General features: G+C 39.5%; 1 protein-coding gene and 1 pseudogene across 3 annotated transcripts in view; one reads left to right on the top strand and one right to left on the bottom strand.

Moving 5' to 3' along the window:
- The window catches only part of Tnrc6a (trinucleotide repeat containing adaptor 6A), a 210,313-nt gene that overhangs the window by 95,818 nt on the left and 92,168 nt on the right, over positions 1-22,327 (bottom strand). The window lies entirely within an intron of this gene.
- LOC100718810 (ubiquitin-conjugating enzyme E2 variant 1-like) lies at positions 15,287-15,732 on the top strand (annotated as a pseudogene).

Below are 22,327 nucleotides of genomic sequence, written 5' to 3'. Positions count from 1 at the left end.
CTCAAACTTCAGATCCTCTTGCCTCAGCCCCCTAGAGTGCTGAGATTACAGGCATGTGCCACCACTCCTGGATTTTAAATATGTCTTACTTAATTTCGGTATACGGGACTAGGTCAAAGAAGAATAATCATGTAAGACCAACAATGACCAATTCTGTACTGGGGACCACTAGGGGATCGCTGCTTATCTTTTGTCTTTACTAAATGATCCGTCTCACTTTCTCCTAAATATTTACCCGTCACCTTACACATTCCAGCCATTTCCTTCTAAAAACAAACAACAGAAAATTCCCTTGATGCCTCATTCTTATCCAGCTACATTTTTTCTAGTCTCCTTGGCAAAGCTTCTTGGAAAAGTGTTCCACACAACCTACTTTCACTTGCTTCCCTGCTGCTCCCAGCCAATTTAACCTGACATACTCAAGAAACTCTGGATTACTTTTATCAGAAATGACCTTGAAGATCACAAGTGTCCTTGAAGCCACCAAACTCAGTGGAAATATTTGTTGATTTGCCTGGTTAGCTGCATTTCCCACAACTGATCACTCCTTTTTTTAAAGAGAGACTCCTTCACTGACCATCCTGACACAGTATTCTTCTGGATTCCTGTTTGCTCTGTAGCCATTCTTAGTGTGTGGGTGTATTCATTGCCCAGATCTCCTGCTTAAAATCAAATAAATGTTGGCTATCCCCAAGACTCTATTTCAGCCCCCCATCTCACTTGGTGATGGATACTATTATCCATTCTCTTGTATTTAACTACTATCTAAATGCAGATGACTCTCAAATTCATAACCATAGCCCACAGCCCACATTTCACCTGCACAGCCCAGAATACCAAAATGAGGTTTCACCTACCAAACAAGTATTTACTGAAGGCGTGATATTTTCAGTGTATTGTACTACACTCTGGTTCTCTGTCACTAATGAGGAATCACTCTAATGGAATAAGTCTAGTATGGAGTGTGGGTTTGTATTTTGTTTTTTAAGCAAACTAATAGTTTATGTGATACACTGTAGCAAGTGCCCGGCCAAGAAAACAGAGGAAGGTAACATAGATTATGTGATCAAAGTTTTCTTTGACAGGGGAAGGCTCTATCTCAGAACTGAGGAATGGAAGGAATGATAGAAAAGGATCTCAGGCTGGGAGGGTTAATTTGCAAGCCATGATTCTGGGCAACAACAGGTCTCAGAATGCTTCTACCTTCATATCCCCTAGACCCACCATTTTTATTCTACTAGCACAGTAATTGGGAACAAAATCAGAAACAAGGTCCTATGTAAGAAAACTGAGGCTGTCCAAAGGTAAGTAAGACTTTCTTTTCTTTCTTTCTTTTTTTTGATACTGAGGATCAAACTCATGGCCTTGTGTGATTGCCAGGCAGGCGCTGTGCTGCTATGTGCTGGATACTATGTATCCAGCCACTTCCCTTCCTTCCTTGGTTTTTCTGTTTTCAGTTGTTGAGGCTGCCAAAACAGAAACTCTTGCAATCTCTTTTGCTAAGCCAGGTTAGTGTACTTCAGAAATTATACATTTGGGAAAAAAAAAAAAAAAAAAAAGAATTCTTTCCTTGTAAGGGTTTATCAAATACTATCATGAAATGTTATTTTTAAGCAAATCTCACTCAGTATTTTTATTTTTTACTTTCAGGTTTAGCTTTTGCAGTACTGAGGATAGAGCCCAAAAGCTTGTGGGTGCTTGGCACATCTTCTACTATTGAGCTATGCCATCCCCCAGACTAATAGGTTTACATTTAGAAAATTTGCACTGGGTAAGATTTCTGGAGAGTGTGCATTTATTTTATTTAAGTAAAATTTATTTACTGTTCTAAGTGATTTGCAAGTATTAATTAATCATTGATTGTTTCCTCACACAGTCCTATGAAGTAAGAATATATACTCACTTTGCAGGTAACTTGTCCACAGTCATGTAAATAAAATGATTAAATTTAAAAAAAAAAAATTGGCCTCAGAGTGCACCTCGATGACCACTACATTGCAGATTTTTCCAGCCATATTAGACCCTGTATTCTCTTTTGATAACAGATACTTTGTAATGCCCTTACTATTACAAAGTGATAATCATGGAAAATATAATTGACTTGAGATATAATTTCAAGATACAAATACAGTGATTATTATGATCTAATATGTCTCCCAAGAGGATTCATCATTTATGACTTAGACTGTGAAGGTGGGTCACTGAGGGGTGACCTAAAGGTAGAGCATTTTCTTGTCCCCAGCTCCTCCTTCTCCTCCCACTTCCTGGCTGCCATTGGGTGAGCAGCTTTCCTCTGCCAGGCGCTTCTGCCATCGTATTTTTGCCTTGCAGCCATCCAACCATGGACTGAGCCCACTGAAAACTGTGACCCAAATACATTTCTCTCCTGTCTGTCTGTCTGTCTGTCTCTCTCTCTCTCTCTCTCTCTCTCTCTCTCTCTCTTTGTACCAGGGATGAAACTTACAACCTTGTGCTTGCCAGGCAGGCACTTGTGTCACTGAGCTATATCCCCAGCCCAAATTTTTCTTTTTAAAGTTGTGGATATCAAGTATTTTGTACCAGTGACAGGAAAGTAGCTAATACAGTGATATATCTTTGATATAAAAGTAAGCATAATGAAATAAAATGTCTCCCCCTGTGTAAATACTTAAGAAGATTCAGTAAAGTAAGCACAGCAAAGAAAAGCTGCTCACCACCATGGCAGCTGGATCAGCTGAAACATTTCAACCTCTGCTCCAAACCCTGGAGACTGGAGGTGAAGTATAGTTGATCCTTAGGGTTCTATAAAGATTGGTCCCAAGATCTTCCCTCCAAATCCCCCCCAAAGCCCCATATGTTCCATAAAACAGCAAGTATTACCATAGAATTACCTACACCCTCCCATATACTTTAAATCATCTCTAGATTACTTATGCTACCTCATACAAAGTAAATACTATACAGAGTTGTTATACTATGTTATTTAGGGCATAATAATAAGGGAGAAAGTTGATGCATATTCAGTATAGATACAATTTTTCCTGAACATTTTTGATCTGCAGGTGGTCAAAACTGAATATGTGGAACCCACAGATGTGGGAGGTTGGCTATATTATTTTATTGAGAACCATTGCTGTGGTGTGAGAAAAGAGCTAAGGAGTAGATCCTGATGAAGTTTGATAGTTCAACGAAGAAATCAGCAAGGCAGGTGGAAAAACAGGATAAGTGGGTTGTAATGCAGCCAAGTAACAGGCTGATATTAACATTACCAGGCACTGCGGGGCCCCAGTTAGAGGCCCAAGAGTTTTGGCTATTCCCTCTTGCCTTATTTTTGTCTGAGGCTTGTTTTCTTAGTCTTCTTTCCTCTGTTTTTTCACCTCCATCTTCTAGTACACTCTGAAAATGCCACATTATCTTTTTTCTCTTTTTTTGTTATAGATAGCTTACATACAACAAAATGTGCACATTTAAGATGAAAATGTGATACATTTGGGCAAATAAATACACTAACATATACACCACCATAATCAGTACAGATAACACTTCTGTCACTCCAGAGAATTCCCTTGAGATCCTTCTCAGTCATGTTTCTGTCCTCTCTCCCACACACTTGCCACTAGGAAGTCACTGCTGTGGTTTGTATGCATCACTGTAAATTAGTATAGTCTGTTCTAGAACCTCATATAAATGGAGTCATAGAGTGTGTACCCTTTTTTCCTGGTTTCTCTTACTGAAAATGGTGGTTGGAGAGCCATTCATCCTGCTGAATGTCCCCAATTTGTTTCTTCTTATTGCTGAGACGTATCCTGTTGAGTGGATATACCAGTTGGATATACCAGTCCTATTGATTGACATCTATATGCTTTCTTTCCAGTTGGGGCTATTCTGAGGAAAGCTGCTATGAACATTCATGCATTAGTCTTTTATTTTTGTTTTTTAAGGACAGTGGACATATGCTTTAATCTCTCTTGGATAAATACCTAGTGTTGTAGTTTGGACTGTATGTGTTCCCCAAAGGTGATTATGGTAAGGATTTGGACCCTAGAGTGGAACTGCTGGAAAGTGGTAGAACCTTTATGAAGCAGGCCTAATAGGAGGTCTTCTGTTCATTGGGGTTTGTCCATCAATTGTATCACAGGATTCCAGCTCTTTTACTTCCTCTCCTTTTGCGACATTGAGATGAGTAATTTTGTTTTGCTTCCTACTCCTGTATAATGAACTGTCTCACCACAGGCGAGAAAACAATGAGTTCAGCAATCCTGAGCTAAAATCTCCAAAGCTATGAGTCAAAACAAAGCTTTTCTCTTTATAAGTTGATTGCTTCAGGTATTTGTTATAGCAATGGAAAGCTAACAGCCTGAGATAGAATTGTTGGGTCACAGGGTAAGCGTATGTTTGGATATAAAACAATAACATATTGCACTCAGTTGCCTTCCTAACCACATGGACGTTTCCAGTTGCTCCACCCCCTCTCCAGTGTTGCATGTATGAGGTAGATCAAAATACAAGATGAATATTTAATTTTTAAAAACTATTACAGTAAATGACACATTGCATTTTCCCTCAAAGTACTCCCCTCACTTCAAATACACTTATTCCATCATTCTTGTCTCTTTCTGAAGCAGTTCTGGAAGTCTTCTTTTGTGAATGTCTTTATAATATGTGGTCAAAACTACAGTGAATGCTGCGACCCAGTCATTCAACAGGAAAGTAGATTCATAAAGTCATTGTAGTGTGTCCTCATCCACTCAGTTCACCAAATCTGGCATCATTTGACTTCTGGCTCCTTCCCAAAGTCAAAGTGACCATGGAAGGTGAAACTTTCAAATCAGTCTGGGATATTGAGCCAACCATGACAGCACAACTAAAACCACTCACAACAGAGAACGTCCAGAGCTGCTTCAGAAAGTACCAAAAGTGACCAACAAGTGAAATGAAAGGGGAGAAATCTTGAGGAGGTAATGAATGGCAATGTGTCTTTCACTACAATAATTTTTAAAAATTTGAACTTCGTCATAGTTTTCAACCACTCCTCATATTTGCTTTGCTTGGCCTGTAGAAACTCATCCCCATACAGCACCCTTAGTTATTTCTCTTTATGTGAAAACTTGACCATCTAAATCTCCTGTTAAAAATAATGCAAAAGTTCTCAGGTTCTTCATTTAAAAGTGAGTATCTTTACCATGGTTTCCAACATTTCCCCAGTGTTACCTGTAATCACTCTTCTTTGTTCACCAAGCTTAGACAACCCAAGGCTCTTCTTTCATTTTCTAAAAGGTACCCCTGCTCCTTGATCCAGTTTGCAGCTCTCTACTCACACGTAACCCTCAGGAAAGATTTTTCTGAACTGACCACCACATGCTTTGATCTTCCTGATCACATATTCTAAAAGTATCCTGTACTTTTTCATAGCATTAATGACATTTGCAATAAAAATTCCTTTTTTAATCTTTGATTCTCCCGATTCTTTGTAAGCGTCACGAGAGCAAGAACCATGTCTTCATTGTTCAGCGTTATATCTGTACATTTAACACAATGCCTACTATATCTTAGGCCCTTAGTAATAGTTAGGTGAGATGGTCTGCTTATCTCACTCTATGCCATTGTCCACATCACCACCAAAGTATTCTTCCTAGCAAGCAGATCTGAGCAGATTTTGCTGCTGCTGAATATTCTTCAATGGTTCTATAGAACCAGCAGCCTAGCACAGGGAGATTAGTGACATCAACAGTGCTGCAGCCCACAAGCTGTAAAGCAAGCCCAAATAAACCCAGTTATTTGCCAAGCTGAGCTAATCTGAGTCACTCTTTGGACTTTTGATCATTTTGAAAGTACCTGTCTCTTTCCCATTTGACTACCACATTTTCTCCTGTGATAGATTTTAGTGGGAGGGCTTTTCAGTGCCCTCTTCCTATATGAAATGGCTGAACAGAAGAAAAAAGGAAAAAAAAAAAGAAAAAAGAAAGTCCCTGTCATTATGAAAGTACATGTTTCTTTAGGTCTCACCTGGAAATTCATGCAACAAGGATAAAATGGGTAATTCTACCTTTTATTAGGTCTTTAGATGGTCACTGCTAAAATAATCAATTAGCGTGTCTCTGCTATTTTTGAGATAGGTGCTCTGCTTTTTCTCCTTTCATTCTCAGTCTACAAATTTTGGTAGAGCAATCTTGCATTAACCACTTTTATATTTAATTTTTTTACAGTACTCGCAGAACTCTGAGCTCCATTCTCCATTCCCTTTTTAACTTTTATTTTGAGACAAGATCTTGCCTGGGCTGGCCTCAAATGTGCAATCCTCTTGGCTCAGCTTTGGAGCAGCTGGTGTATCTGCATGTGTCACTGCATCTGGCTAGTTAATGATTCTGTACATACTGACCAAGTAGAGGATAATTTGAGCATTAAAATATATAATGGAACTAAGGGATTACAACACTCAATACAAAAGGAAGCCATATGTCACCAAATAAAATAAATAAAGGCACAAAATCAATGCATTTACTCATTAAAGTCACTCATTCATTGGTTTATAGTGTAATGAAGAATGAGGACTTCTGTTTCTAACCAAGATAGAGTAACTAGAGCTTCCTGAAGCAACTAGAAATATAGGCAAAATTTATGAAGCAACAGTTTTGAAAGCATTAAATGCCATGCAGTGAAGTACAGTGATACCTGAGAGATGGGGAAAAAATGAGGTGAACGCTGTGTCTACTGAGATTATTGCTCACGGGCAGTTTGCGGAGTGGTGCGGTGGTACAGAAAGTGGCACCCAGGAAGAGTGGCATTCCTGAGTTGGGGAAGTGTAGCGGCCAAAGTGGCCGCAATTCATGAGTTAGAATAGCAGAGTGGGGAGAACTATACAGATAGAGAGATTCTGAAATCTTCAACTGCCATACATGAGTCTTTTAAGCTAAGAAATAAGCAGTACATGTATATCAGGAAGCTATTCAAGACAGGGAAAGAACCCCCCCAAGAGGATAAGAAGGCATGTATATGAGATTCATAGAGCTTGGGATAGTTTATGTCCTCATCAGCCAGAGTAGAATATTCTTATAATTCACAATCATCAAGTGAATTACTCAGGAGAGTTTTACATCATTAATGAGACAGAGCTGCTCTAAAACAACACTGCTCTGGTAGTACCTATTATGGTTTTGATCTTAAATGTTACCTGCGTGAAAAGTCCTGTGTGAAGGTTTAGTCCCCAGTGGATGTTATGCCTGGAAGATGGTCAAAATTTTGAGAGGTGTGTCCTGGTAGGAAGAAATTATGTCCTTGGGAGCATCCCTCATAAGTAATATTGAAATCCTAGGTTCTTTTTCTCTCTCTTTTTGCTTCCCAGGACCTATAAGGTGAGCAGCCTTTTCTGTCACATGCTCTTCCCCACGATGTTCTGTCTCACCATAGACCTAAAGGTAACAGGCCATGTGACCATGGACCGAAACCTCTGAAACCATGAGCCAAACACACTTTTCCTCCTTTAAAATTGATTATCTCAGATATTTGGTCACAGAAAGCTAACTTGTGAACACTCTAACAAAATTTGAAAGGTATCCATAAAGGAATCAAACTGTTTTCAAGTAACTTAAGAATATCGCAGAACAAATCTCAAGAATGCTTATATGAATAAAATATATTCAGTACCAAAAAAGGTAAAATTAAGAATATCTGGCTTCCAACAAAAGGTTACCAGATAGGATGTTGGGGATGTTACTTAATGGGAGAGGACTTAACTAGCATGTATGAGCCCCTGGATTGGACGCTCAGCACTATAATAAATAAATAAGTTCAATATTTTAAAAAGTAGGAAAATATGGCTAGACTGAAGAAAAAAATTAGCCAGTTAAAGTTGGTCCAGCCACTAAAATTAGAAGAAAATAATATTAAAATAGCAACACCTGTGTTCCTTCTACTGTAATAGTTAGGAAAAGACCTGTATGACTTTAAAAAAGACCTAAATCAAATGTCTGATGATAAGAAAAACTATAGGTCTGTGCAGAGAAAGAAAAAAAAAATGAACAAGCAAACAAGAAAGATAGAAAAAACCCAAAATGTGAGCAAAAGATACACCAAATATTTAAATTTCAAACATCTATTACAGTGAAAGACACTCTGCCATTACTTCTCTCCAAAACACTCTCTTTGTACTTTAAACACACTTTCCCCATCCTTCTTGCCACTTTCTGCAGCATTTCTGGAAGTCCTCTTTCATGAGTGTTGTTAGCTGTGCTGTTGTGGCTGCTTCAACGTCCTAAATCAGTGCAGCACATTTACCTTTCATGGTCATTTAACTTTGAAGAAGATCCAGAAATCTTGCTGTGTCATTTTATCTGTGTCAATTTGGTGAGTAAATTGAATGAATCACACCTAATATTTTTGTGTGCCTGCTTTTCCATTAGATGGCAGTCAGCAGCAGCATTCACTGTATTTTTAATCAGAGCTTGTATCTTAATTTATTTTCTTATTGCTGGGACAAAAATACCCAAGATCCAATGATAAAGTGGGAAAGGTTCATTTAGCTCACTGTTTATGGAGGTTTCAGTCCATCATTGGCTGGCTCCAAGACAGGGTGGTATGGCAGACAGGCATTGGGGGGGACAAAGAGTTCATGGCAGGCAGAAGATAGCACAGCGAAAAAGAGAGAAGACAAACCCTTTTGTCTCTTATATTGTATCCAGGCTATTAGGATTAGGGCAGTGACAAACCAATCGGTGTACTGATTTAGTAATCACACATCCTTAATCCCAGCATCAAAAACTCTAGATCAGCTATCTCTGAAAAGGCTCCACCTATGACCACAATAGCTTTAGGGGGGCATCTACACACAAATCATAACCCGCTATAAAGACACACAAAAGATGACTTCCAGAATTGCTTTAGAAAGCGGTAAGAGCCTGGCATGGTGGTACATGCCTGTAACCCCTGCACTCAGGAGACCGAGGCAGGAGAATTGTTGCAAGTTTGAGACCAGCCTGGCTACAAAGTTGAGCTCAAGCCTGAACTGTATAGTGAGACCCTTCTCAAAAAGGAAAAGAAAAAAAGGACACTTCTAGCATAGAAAATCTGAAGGAATTTTTGCCAGCAGCCCTACCTTACAGAAAATAATAAAACAAAGTCTTTCAGACAGAGAAAAATGATTTGAAAAGGAAATCTAGATATACACAAAAGAACAGAGGTCACTACAAATGGTACCCACATAGGTAAGTACAAAGGACCTATTTTTCTTATTATTTAAATGTTATTAAAAGATAATGACTTTATGTACTCACTTTGGTAGCACAGATACTAAAAGATAATGACTTTTAAGACAAAAATGTACCGAGGAGCTTATAAAACACACAGAAATAAAATCTAAGACAGTAGTACAAAAACCGGAAGTGAAAAAAAGAAGTATTACTATATAATCTACTCACCAAGATGTATGTATTGTCTAAAGGTAGACTATGATAAACTAAGAATGTATATGTAAACCCTGCACCAACCATTAAAAAACACAATAAAAAGTTGTAGATCATAAGTCAAACAGGACCAAAATGGTGTTACACGGTGGCAGACTTCATTTGTTTGCTGTGGATACCTAGGTTTTCAATTTGTTGAAATAGTGTCCTTTCTCCATTGATCTTGATACTCTTCAAAAGGATAAAATAAGATACAAAAGTCACCAACTAAAACTATGCAGAAACAAAAAAGGAAAGTGGAAATTGATCCAATGCGACAGGTATATATAGCTCAGGGATAGAGGTTTCAGGTTTGATTCCCAGCATGGCAAAATAAACATATGGGGCAAACCGAAAAGAAACAATCAAATATAAATTTTGAATCAAGTCCTACCAAATGCAAGGTCCTTATAAATGAATACTGTTTAGCAACAAAAACAATAAACTGTTGGCATACACAGTATGGATGAATTTCAAAATAATTGTGCTGACACAAAGAATCCAAGCCAAAAAAGGATTGGTGTGTGTGTGTGTATGTGTGTGTGTGTGTGTGTGTGTGTGTGTGTGTGTGTGTGTTTGTAGCAAGCGGTATAATTCAATTTATATAAAAGTTGAGAAAACGAAACTTACTCTGTAGTCATAGCAAGAGTCTGTGATTGCCTGGGGATGGAAAAGGTGCTAAAAAGATCAAGGGAAAGATTATAATAAGGCAGAGGAAAAGTGTTTGAGATGATGGATGTGTTTGTTATCTTGATTGTGTGACGGTTTCACAGCTGTGTCAATGTGTCAAAACTTATCAAATTATTCACTCTAAATATGTGAGTCAATAAAGCTGTTGCAAAAGAGTTTGATGAGAAATGGGGTATTTACAGAACTTCCAAACACCTCCTACAAGATGATTACAGACTAAAAGGGGAAGAAGCAGGCACCATTTTATTTAGTGAAGAGTGTTAACATCATTAGAAATGGACAAGTCAAAACCTAACACCACTTGGTAGGATGCAATAAGAAAAACACGGTATCACCCCTATGCTGTTCCTGTCCAAGAGGTAACCTTGAACCTAAACGTGAGGAAGTCACACACAAACAAAATTGTAGGATATTCTTCAAAATAATGACCCTGGGCTGGTCCTAGTGGCTGACAGACCTGTAATCCCAGAACTCAGAAGGCTGAGGCAGTAAGATGACTCTCAAGTGTAGGGCCAACCTGTACTATATAGTGAGACTTTTTCTAAAAATACAATAAAATATAGAAAAAGAGGGAAGGAAACAAGGAAAATTATGGGCTTGTAACTTTTTAAAAGTGTCAAGATTGTGAACATCAACAAAAAACTAAGGTACTAATCTTGGTCGAAGGCCAAAGAGACATGACAACCTAAAACAAGCTTGATTCTGAACTGGATCTCTTTATAAAAAGATATTATTAATGTAATTGTGGGGCCTCAATGATGTCAGTGTTAACTTCTTGATTTCAGTGGTTGTATTAAATTCCTAGCTTGTGGCACTAATTTATTCCAGAGAAATGTGGCCTTTACTGGTTCTATTTCTAAATTACATCAGCAATTTATTTCCAGTTGGTTAGGAAAAAACTTCTTTTTCTGCACCTTGATCTTTTCTTTTAGTTTGTAATTATTTAAAAAATTCTTCTATTTACATTTTTGTTCGTGTATCCGTGGCAGAGATTCATAGAAATGGAATAGTGAGGCAAAAGAATGTGAACATTTTAAAATTTGATGGGCATCATGCACATCTCACTTTATAGTTTTTAAAAATTTATATTTCTTTAATCACTAAGGAAATTGATAGACTTCTGTGTGTCTTTATGTGTTGGTAAACAATTTGTATTGCTTTCTTTATAAGACGCATGTTCATATTCTTTGGCCAGTTCCAAAGCTATTCACATGTGTTCATTTTAATTATTGTGTAAAAGCATGTTGTACATTCAAGCAATTTGTCCTGTGTCCATAATCTGGATTGTAAAACCTTTATTTATTTTTCTTTTTGTGCCCTACCTTTTAGTCTGTGGCAGTTTTAAGCTATGTATCTACTTCACATTTATGTAGCCATTTTTCCTTTCCTTTTAGACAATAGCTGTCTAGCTATTGTGTTGTGTTCTAGAAGATTTTCTTCAATTTAAAATTGTATATGTAGCCAGGTGTGGTGGTGCATGCCTGTAATCCCAGAGACTAAGGCTGTAGAATTGCTGTGAGTTTGAGGCCAGTTTGAACTACAGAGCAAGACTGTGTCTCAGAAAAGAAAAAAAAAAAAGATTATATATGTGTATACACTTCTATATTCAATTTCTGTTTCATTTATTGGCACTTAAACTGCTTCCCAGTGCTAGAGTTTGGATATTTAGCAATCTCCCAAGTCCCACCCAGGATGGTGCTATTTGGGAAGTAATGGTGACTTCAAGAGGTGCAGCCTAGCAAGCGGTCTTCCCTGGAGGCTAACCCAGTCCTTTTTTCTCCCCTTTTCACCTCCTGGTCCTAAAAGGAGCAGCTTTGCTCTGTCAGGTACTCCAGGCTGTTACAGACTGCTCACCATACACTCCAAACAACAGGGCCCACCCACTAGAGACAGAAACCTCCAAAGTCGCCAGCCAAAGTAAGCCTTTTCTCTTTCTGAGTGATGTGACAGCTAACTGTGGCATCAGCTTGACTAAAAACGCCTGTAGGATGAGTTCAGCGCAGTTCTGGGTGTGTCTGGCTGATCCACTTGCTGAAGAGGGGAGACCACCTGGGTGTGGGTGGCACCAACCACCAGCTGTAGCCTGGATGGAACATCATGGGGAAAGAAGGAAATCTCGCCTTTGCTCTTTCGGAGGAAGGAGCTCCAGTCTGCACCGTGGCCCTTGGACATGGTCTCCAGGCTTCCAGTGCAGTCTCCAGTTTCCTGGCAGGGACTCACGTGGGACTCTGCAGGGAGCTCCAGGCCTTCGACTTCAGACTAAATCTTCCACTCTTCCAGCATTCAGACGGCCCTTCTGCACTCTTCCACCCTGAATTCTGCAGGCGACCGTTGTAAGCCTGCCTGGTAAATCCTTTCCTTGCTAAGTTATGTTATGGTATGGTACTGTATGGTATGGTATGTTACACCTGTTCCTCTAGTGAATGCTACCTGTTTACAGATGATTATTTGATAGTAAAGTAATGAATGTTAATAACAAACCCAGTTTAAAATTCTTTTAGTCTAAAGAATTGATGGGCTCCATTCTTAAGTTATGTTTTTACAAACGACTAGCCAATTGCTCCAATTACTGGACTACATAATTTTATTTTTCCTCTCTGATTTGAATATAGCTCTACCATGTGCTGGTTTCGTACATGCATTTGGGTTTATTTCTAGATTTCTGCCTGCTTCATTAGTCTTTCTTTCTTTCACGTACCACTACCAAACCCATTCGTAAATGCAGCTTTATAATATGCTCTAGTACTGACTAGGGTTAAGCCTTCTTTTTACTTTCTTTTTTCAGAATTTTCTTGGCTCGTTTCAATTGTTTATTTTTCCATTTGAACTTTAGGCTCTGTGAGTCTGTTTCCAAAAAGCTTCATAATGTATTTCTATTGACATAAAATTAAAGGTAAGGGCTAATTTAGGGAAAATATGCATCTTCACAGTGTTAAATCTTCTAACTGATGAACAGTTGTGGGTATATATTTTCATGTGTTTCTTCTCTCATTTTTCTTCATTTCTGTTGTTGCTTCACAATAGTGGATTTTGGTGCTGTTTTAAATATCACATTTCTCCACTTTGTTTTTTAGCTTCCATTACTGAAATGTGGAAATGTGATTTGGGCTACTAGTTTTTTTTATTAAACTTTATAGTTTAGTGCAACTTTATTTTATTTTTTATTTTAAAGGGAATAAAATAGGACAGTAAAATGAAACAAAACAAAACAGTGATAGGACAGTAGGAAATCCAGAGTTGTTACAGCATTGTATGTGGTTATCCCCCAAGTAGTTGCTCAGACTATGGCCCCAGGCTTGCAAAGTCAGTCAAGCAACATAAATGTCAGGTCACTTCTGTTACTGTCATCTCAGCCTGTGTCATTACAGTTGCTTATGAGTCGGGGGAGGCAGGGGATGGAGGCGGCTTCCTTGCTGCTTCTCCTAGTACAACTTTAACAGTAAATAATTAAACCGGGCATGGTGGCACACGGCTGAGGCAGAAAAATAACTGTGAGTTTGACGCCATCTGAACTACACACTGAGATCCTGGCTTACTGCGGCCCATGTCTCCCACACCACCCATGTCCCTGGCTCCTAGTTTTGTAACCAACTACTTTGGGGATTTTTGTTTGTTTCTTTTGGTTTTGTTTTGTTTTTTGGAGACAGGTCTTGCTGTGTCATTCAAGCTGGCCTTAAACTTACTATGTACTTCAGGCTGGTCTCAAACTTACAGTGATCCTCCTGCCTCAGCCTCCTGAGTGCGAGGATTACAGGCATGGGCAACCATACCCAGGATACTTTGGTATTTATGAGATTTTTCCGTTGGTGGTACTGCTGGATTGCCTAGAAATGTGATCATGTTCCCTGTGTACCTTGAGTCTTGATCTTAGCCCATTTGACCATTCTGACTAACAAAAATTATGTTACTTGCAAACAACATATTGTCTCCACTTTGCAATTTTAAAATTTATTATTTTTATCTTGGTATACTTAGTATAATGCTAAATAATGGTGGCAATATTATTTTCCTTATCCTCCTCTTGACTTTAATGGAAATTGCTTCCAGTATCCAATATTGATAGTCTATTTGCCAATTTTCTTTCTTTTGTTGGGGATTGAACCTGGGGTCCGTGCAAAGCTAGGAAACTGCTACATCCCTGGACTACATCTCCAGCCCCTGGAGATATTAAAGCTAAATGTATTGGGACCCGGGATTTAGCTCAGCAGGGCATGATGAGCATGAGATTGTGAGTTTGATCCCTGGTACCAAAAAAAAAAAAAAGTTAAATATGTTATTAGTGTTATCACTATGGATGTTACATTTAATTAAGAACTCTTTTAGTCTCTAAGGAAAGGCATGTAGCAATTCTCCTTTAATCAGTAGTAGTTCCACTAATATGAATAGATGATCTGTATAACATAATGTCTAAGAAATCAGACTGACTAGTTCAAATTCTAGATGAGCCATCTATTGACATGTGACCTTGGCAAACTTTTTGGCCTCTCTGGTCCTGAGTTGCCACTTGAGTAAATCAGAGATGACAGTAGCTCCTAATTAAAGCACTGTTGCAGAATGTAAATGAATAAGTAAATATAAAGCCCTTTGAAAAGTACCTGGCCTATTGTCAGTTCTAGATAAGTAATGCTTGTTAGTATTACATTTCTACAATAACCCCTCCTGTGATGAACCTTTTTGTTGACACTGTTTGCAGTAAGTGTATTTATTTACTTATGGAAGTATACTTCCAGAAAAGGTGCACAGCTGAATGAACTGTTACCAAAGTGAAGACGCTATGCAACTCTACCCCAGAAATTCAACCCTCCAGAGGCCACCCCACTGTCCTCCACCCAGGAGACCACCAGCTCCCTCCCTAACAAGGTGTGACATTTCATGGTCTTAAGCTGCTTCTAGCAGATGGTTTGGATGTTAACATTTTTCTGGCTGGGGCTGGGGATATAGCTCATCAGAAAAAGTACTTTCCTAATATTAATCTTGTTTCAAGGAAAAAATTGAAAGAATTTCTTTTCTCCATATATTAAGCTGAATCATAGTAAATTATTGATACTTGTCTTGGAAATAAAAATGTGCCAGTTTCATGAGAGAAGTTCTAAATAAATGGAAGGACACCCACGTTCATAGATCAGATGGCTTTGTAGTGTTGAGATCACAATAATCTCCAAGTTGGACACTGATGCAAGATGGCAACCACCACGGGCTTGGGAGTAAAAGTCCCTCACAATTTCCAACTGTTGGAAGAACTCGAAGAAGGTCAGAAAGGAATAGGAGATGGCATAGTTAGCTGAGGCCTGGAAGATGATGAAGACATGACACTTACAAGATGGACAGGGATGGTAATTGGGCCTCCAAAAACAACTTATGAAAACCGAATATATAACCTTAAAATAGAATGTGGTTTCCTAAATACCCAGAAGCACCCTCCTTTGTAAGATTTGTAACAAAAATTAATGTGAATGGACTTAATAGTTCTAATGGAGTGATGGATCCAAGAGCCAAATCAGTGCTAGCAAAGTGGTAGAATTCATATAGCATCAAAGTTGTTCTGCAAGAGCTTCGGCACTTAATGATGTCTAAAGTAAATATGAAACTTCCTCAGCCGCCCGAAGGACAGTGTTACAGAAATTAATCAAAAGCCCCCACAGGCCCTTCCCTCCACTCCCACCCCCAATTCGATTCAAGCAGTCTTCATTTTCACAGTAGTAAATTTTATAGTTGCATCTTGTAGACCTCAAAGTACTGGAGAGGAAACTCCATTCAAAGACAGTGTATCTTAAGAAACTGTAAATGATACTAATTTTTCGTCCATTTGAAATATATAAGTTGTGCTATAACAAAAAAAATCTCCAAGTTGATTGATATTCAAATCAATCTATATTAGAATCCAAACCAGATTCTTTATAGAAATTGTCAAGCTAATCCTAAAATATATAGAAACTGAGTAGAACAAGAATTTCCAAAAGCTTCTTGAAAAACAACGAATGTGGGGCTGAGGGTAGCTCAGTGGTAGAGGGCCGAGATGTTTAAGGTCCTGGATTTTGTATCCCAGAAGTACATGAAGAAAATGATTAAGGCAGAAGAAAAGAAAGACGAAGAAAAAGGGGAAGAAGGAAAAGAAATGGAAGAGTGAAAGGTTTTGTCCCAGATAGGACACTGTAGCCAGGAAAGCCACAACCGGAAGCAGGAAGCCCCATCTTGCCCTGCCCCTAGGAAGTTACCTGTGACGCCATCTTCCCGCCCCTGGGAATTTACATATGGCGCCAAACCTAGGACCAATGGGCTACCTGTGTATCCCTAATGCCCCCCTTAGGTTCCACCCCAAACCGAGGCTATTTACAGGCCCCCACGCCGCGTGTCCGCTGGAGAGATCGCCGGACGCCAGCGGTGGGGTTGCTGGTCATCTCTCTCCGTGTTCTCAGAATAAAGGCCGCTTTTTATTTTCTATTTCTCATCTTTTGTTAATATTTTTCATCTTTTGGAAATAACTCTATCAAAGAGGAAGAGGAACAAATAGCAGCAGCAATAAAAACAACAAAAAACACAAAGTTGGAGGAGGACTTATATAGCTCAATAAGTTTCTACAGTGAACAGTAATTAAGCAGTTTCATATGAATGTAAGAACATCAAAAGAATAGATTTGAGAATCCAGAAATAAACCCTTACATTTATGATCAATTTCTTGGCAATAAGGATGCCAAAATAAATCAATGGAGAAGGAATCGTCTTTTCAACAAATGATGCTGGAACACAGAATACTCAAATGCAGTGTGACCTCTACCTTATATCACATACAAATACTAATGATTGCTCAAAGACTTAAATGAAAGAGCAATGTCCATAAACTTTTAGGAAAAAACCTAGAGTTAAATCTTCATGATCTTGAATATCACACTACAAGCACAAGCAACACAACAGCAAAAGGACAATTTGGATATCAGTAAAATCAGTTAATTTTGTGCATCAAAGGAAGCACTAAGTGAAAAATTGTACACTTAATGGGAGAAAATATTTGCAAATTGCATACTTGATGGACGTTATGATTTGCATTCAGAATATTGCCCAAATGCTCCCCAGTGCAGCAATACTCAGAGATGTAAGGTGGTTGGGTTATCTGTTGATGTTCACAGTTTAATGGGTAATTAAGAGGTGGGACCTAGTTGGAGGAAGTGGGTACTGGAGATGAGTATTTATAGGGTATACTTTGCCCCTACCTTATTCTTCTCCTCATTTCCAGCTACCAAGAGGTGAGCAGTATTGCTCAGCCACTCCTTTCTGCCATGATATATTAGCTCAGCATGTGCTCAGAAGCAATGGAGCTAGTAGCCTGTGTACTGAACTCACTGAAACTGTAAGTCAAAATGAACCTTTGCTCCTTTGCATTGTTCTTCTCAAATGTTTATCACACCAGTAAAAAACTGGCCCAATGCAAGACCTGTGTCTAGAAAATAAATATAAAGAACTTTTACAACACTACAACGAGACATGTAACCTAAATTTTTAAAATAGTGTGAAGGATCTGGGTAGCCATTTCTCCAAGGACTGGTGAATAAGCTCATAAAAAGATCAATATCGTTAGTCTTCAGGGAAATGTAAACCAAAACCACAATGTGGCAACTATTTCACATCTACAAGGATGGCTATAATAAGAAAGACAGTAGCAACTGCCAGCAAGACTGTGGAAGACCTGGAATTGTTATGAACTGCTGGTGGGAATGTAAAATGGTGCAGTCACTTCGGAAAACAATTTTGCATTCACTCAAAAAATAAAGACTAGAATTCCCATGTGACCTACCAACTACACTTCTAGGGATACAAGGGAAGTAAAAATAAGTAATGTCCAAAAAACTCACAATAATTTCCATAGCAATGTTTGTCATGATAGTAAAACAATAGAAAAAACTTAAATGTCCATCAGTTGATGAATTTACAAACAAAATGTAGCCCATCCATTCAATGGCATAAAAGAGAGTGGACTACTGGTCCATATTCAAATATGGATGAACTTAGAAAACTTTATGCTAATTGAAAGAAGCTAGATACTGAAGAACATGTATTATTACTTAATTCCATTTATATGAAATGTCTAGATAGGCAAATCCATAGAGAAGAAAAGTAAATGATCATCTAGGAATAAGGTAGGAGGTTAGAAGATTGAGGAGGTGGTGGGGATAATATGAGGATAATAAAGATGTTTTAAAGTTGGTTGTGATGACTGCAGAACAATGAATATACTAAAACCACTGAATTATACACTTTACATGTGTGAGCTTTAAAATGTGTGAATCATGTCTCAAAAAAGCCATGGCAATTTAATATAGCTTCATCTAACATTCTACAACAGCATTGAGATGCTAAGGTGTGGCTTGAAGATTGAACGAGTTTGTGCATGAAACTGGGAAGCGAAGAGAAAGTATGAGAATGTGGGGAAGAAGGCAGTCAGTCGGAATAGTGGGAAACTTCTTTATTGAGGACAGAAAAGACTTGATAGTCTTTACAGGGGGAGAGGGAGGGGACGAGGATAAAGAAACGGACCAAAGTTGAAGGATGGACTGCAAAACCCAGAAGATCATGGGTTCACTTACTACTTAACTGATGTACACTGAGGGCTTTTTTTTTTATTACTGGTCTTAATTTTCTTAAGAAAGAAAGCAAAATCATTCTGTGCAAATGAAAAACAGGGCAAGAAGGGTACGAGTTTGAGAATAAGGGAATTAGAAGAGTAGGTAAAGGAATGGCAGAGTGGACTCAAAGGCACTGGGGACACGAACACCCAGGTGCCAGCAGAGGTGTGAACTCTGAAGAGACAGCGAGTGAGACTTCTGATTTTATCCCAGCCGTCACCTCCTGAGTCATCGCTGCTGCAGGCCAGACAACCCCAATTCTTCCAGTGTTACTCATGCATTTTGGCTTGGAGCCTCCCACTTTCTCTGGACAGACTCCCTCTGAATTTACTGCCTTTTGACAGCCTTCCTCCCAGAACTGAATGTTCTTCCCTGGCCAGGGCTGACCCAGGACCACCTCCTTGGCACTGCTCTGTAGGCTTTCATTAATTCAGCCTGAGATAACTGGAGCACAACCAGGCAGTTTTGTTACATTGGGTTAGTGACAGATGGGAAGAGCAGAGGAAAGTTTATTTGATTTAGCCACAGAAGATCATAGGGGTGGGAAACCAGAGGTTTGTAAAAGAAACTAGGAAAAAAGACAAAAAACAAAAAAACCATGTTTATCCTGTCGGCTGGTGGAGACGTGTAGAGGCTGGGGTCAGAAACAAGCAATGAAAGTGCACGTGTTAGACATTGCAGAGGGCAGCATCTCATTGCCTAAGGCGGTCAGCCAGGCACAGACCCATCACCTTAGACCTACTCACTGAGACAGCCAGCCTGCAGAGCCCCAACCCATGCAGGTTCGAGAGTGTGGGGCCCTTGGAGACACTTTTGGATTGCAGTCATTACCACATACTGGGGTATGTGCCTCTTTCTGAAAGGGCAGGACTGTGTGTGTCATAGGAGGAATGTAGCTTTTAGTATCAGATCTAGATTTAGAACCTGCTTCTGCTTCTTCCCTAGGTGACACTGGCATCTAGAACATTCTTTAGTCTCCTGGGGCCCTAGTTCCCGTATCTGTAACATGAGAATGAACAAAACTGATCCCTTGTGCTGGCTGTGGAAGAAATCATATCAATGGCACTCTAGTATGGTGCTTTTGCATTTGCTGTTCCTTTGGAAGCACATTTTATTCAAACCGGCTTTGTGTGAGTACCTCCTAGTCATCTTTGAGGCTTCATCTGGCTCTTTTTCTTCCTTCTGGAAGATTCCCTGGATTAGCTGTCCCCCCTATGTTGCCCCATGGTGCTGCCCACTGGGCTTGTCTCCTTCCTAGACTCTTGCATCGCAATAGAACTCTTTCCCTGTCCATCTCCCCACGAAGTCCGAGAAGTCAGAAGCAGGATTTTGTTATTATTGTATTCCTAGTCTGTGGCACATTCATGCCAGGTGCCTTAGTCTCACCTTTTTTATCATTGGGACAAGATACCCAACACTCACAACTTAAAGAATAGGGTGATTTGGGCTTACAGTTTTAATCTATCACCTGCTGGCTCCACAGTGAAAACTGCATGGTGGCTGGGTCTGGCAGAAGAGAACGAGGCACATCATGGAAGCCAGCAAGTCAGGTGAAGGAACCAGGGAGGGGGAGCTACCCTTCCAGGTCACAGCCCCAGTGTCTTTCTTCCTCTGATGAGACCCTACCTCCTAACAGCGTGTTAAAAGTTTTTAACGCTTCAGTGGGCTAGTCTCGTGAGTACCTCATCCAGTCATCTTCCAAAAGCCCAGCTTCTGAATATGAGCCTCTCGGGGGGCATTTTAGAGCTGAACCATATAACCAGGCACTCAACAGATATATGTGAACAGAATGATGTTCTGAAGATTAAAGGAGGTAATAAATGTTTAACTCATGCTTTCCAAGCCATATTTTCTCAAGGGTAAAAAATAAGGACTTAAAAAATATGCATTTATTCACCTTCTCTCCAAGCTCTTGAAATTCTCCCCCCGAAACTACGGAAAGAGCGCAGACTCTGGTAACCCACTGCGTGAATTCCAATCTTGCGTCTGCAACCTATCAACTCTATGAATCACTCTGGCTCTGCCTCAGTTTACTCAGCCATGGAATGATTCAGAAGGTCGCCAAGCTTACATAAGCTCGTAGTGCAGTACCTATAACAGCGCTCCAAACACAGTAAATACCATAGAAAAACTTAGTAAATGTCTCACAGATGCTTCACACACTGCTACTCTTAGTTGCCCTGATTTTGAGCTTCTTTCTGAGTCCAGCTGTCTACAGTCATCTCCCATCCCCACCAATGCCCAACATGTCAAGCCAACATTGAGTGGTCCCAGCAATTCTGTATATTGATCAGACTGCATGCAGTGACTCTCCCAAATACCAAAACCATGGCTTCTCACACTTTTAATGCACATTTGAACCTGCTCAAAGTCTTGTAGATTCTGACGTGGAGTCTGGGGAAGGCCTGAGAATCTGAATTCCTGACAAGTTCTCAAGTGATGCTTATGTTGGAAATCCATGGACCACATTTTACTTAATGAGACTCTGAACAATAAAGATTTGTTTTCCTTACAAATTTGCATCCTGAGGCAAGGAAAGAAACAAGAGAACCCCTCCAAAAAATCCAAAGAAGATTTGAAAGGAATAAATCAATGAATACCCTCATGTAGGTAAATCGTACCATTGTATAAGCATTCAATGTTCTCAGGCCCTATGTAGTTGTGATTCTTTTGGCACAAAATGACTGCTTCAGTTCCAGCCATCAAGTCCATGACCAAGACAGAAAGGTGGTTGAGTAAAGGCAAGAGCCAGTTCTGAGCATGCCCTTTTAATGAAAACAAAAACTATCTCATGTACTTCTAGTGTGGCTCTGGTTATATCTCATCTGAGAGAAGGCTTCAGGGAAAGATGAGAAGGTATTTCATTGGGCACTGTCCTGCCCAACAAAATGGGAAAGAATGAGAAGAATGGATAGTATATAAGCAACTATCAATAATAGCAAGTCTATGTTTCTGCCCAGAGTCATGTACACAGCGTTCCCTGTCCTTCTCAAGAATCATGGGGTTAGCTGGACATGGTGGTGAAATTCCAGCACTCTGGGAATCTGAGGCAGGTGGATCAAAAGTTCCAGCCCAACCCAGGCAGTTTAGCAGATTAGCAAGACCTTGTTTCAGAAAAAAAATAATAATGAGAGACAGACACACAGATGGGGCAGGGCTAGATTAGACAGGGCAGGGCAGGGCAGAGTAGGGAAGGGTAGGTAAGGGTAGGAGAAAAAAAGTAGTTCTGGGAATGTAACTCAGTATAAAAGTCCTGTGTGCAATTCCTGGGGCCACACACACACACACACAATTATGGGGCTAGGTAAATAGTATTTGCCTGCTTCTAGGGCTTAGGCTTTTGCCAACTGGGGTGGAAGGAAAATAGTTGAAGCGCTGGTTTTAAAATCACCACTGTCATCTTTTTTGAAATTTTATTTTATTTTGATATATGGTGTCTAAATTGCCCAGGCTGAGTTCAACTTGAGATTTTTCTGCCTAAGCCCCCCAGAATTCTGGGATTCCAACATGTACTACCACACCCTGACCCACCATCTTTGAGCTGAACAAACATCTTTAGCATAACAATTTTCCCAGGCTTTTGAAACTCCCACACAGGGCAAT

Source organism: Cavia porcellus, unplaced genomic scaffold (genome assembly GCF_034190915.1).
Source record: "Cavia porcellus strain 051 isolate PalLab524CR breed Dunkin Hartley unplaced genomic scaffold, mCavPor4.1 scaffold_16, whole genome shotgun sequence".
Taxonomy (NCBI): domain Eukaryota; kingdom Metazoa; phylum Chordata; class Mammalia; order Rodentia; family Caviidae; genus Cavia; species Cavia porcellus.
Note: the sequence above shows the minus strand (reverse complement) of the source record. Positions and strands in the feature narration are given on the sequence as shown.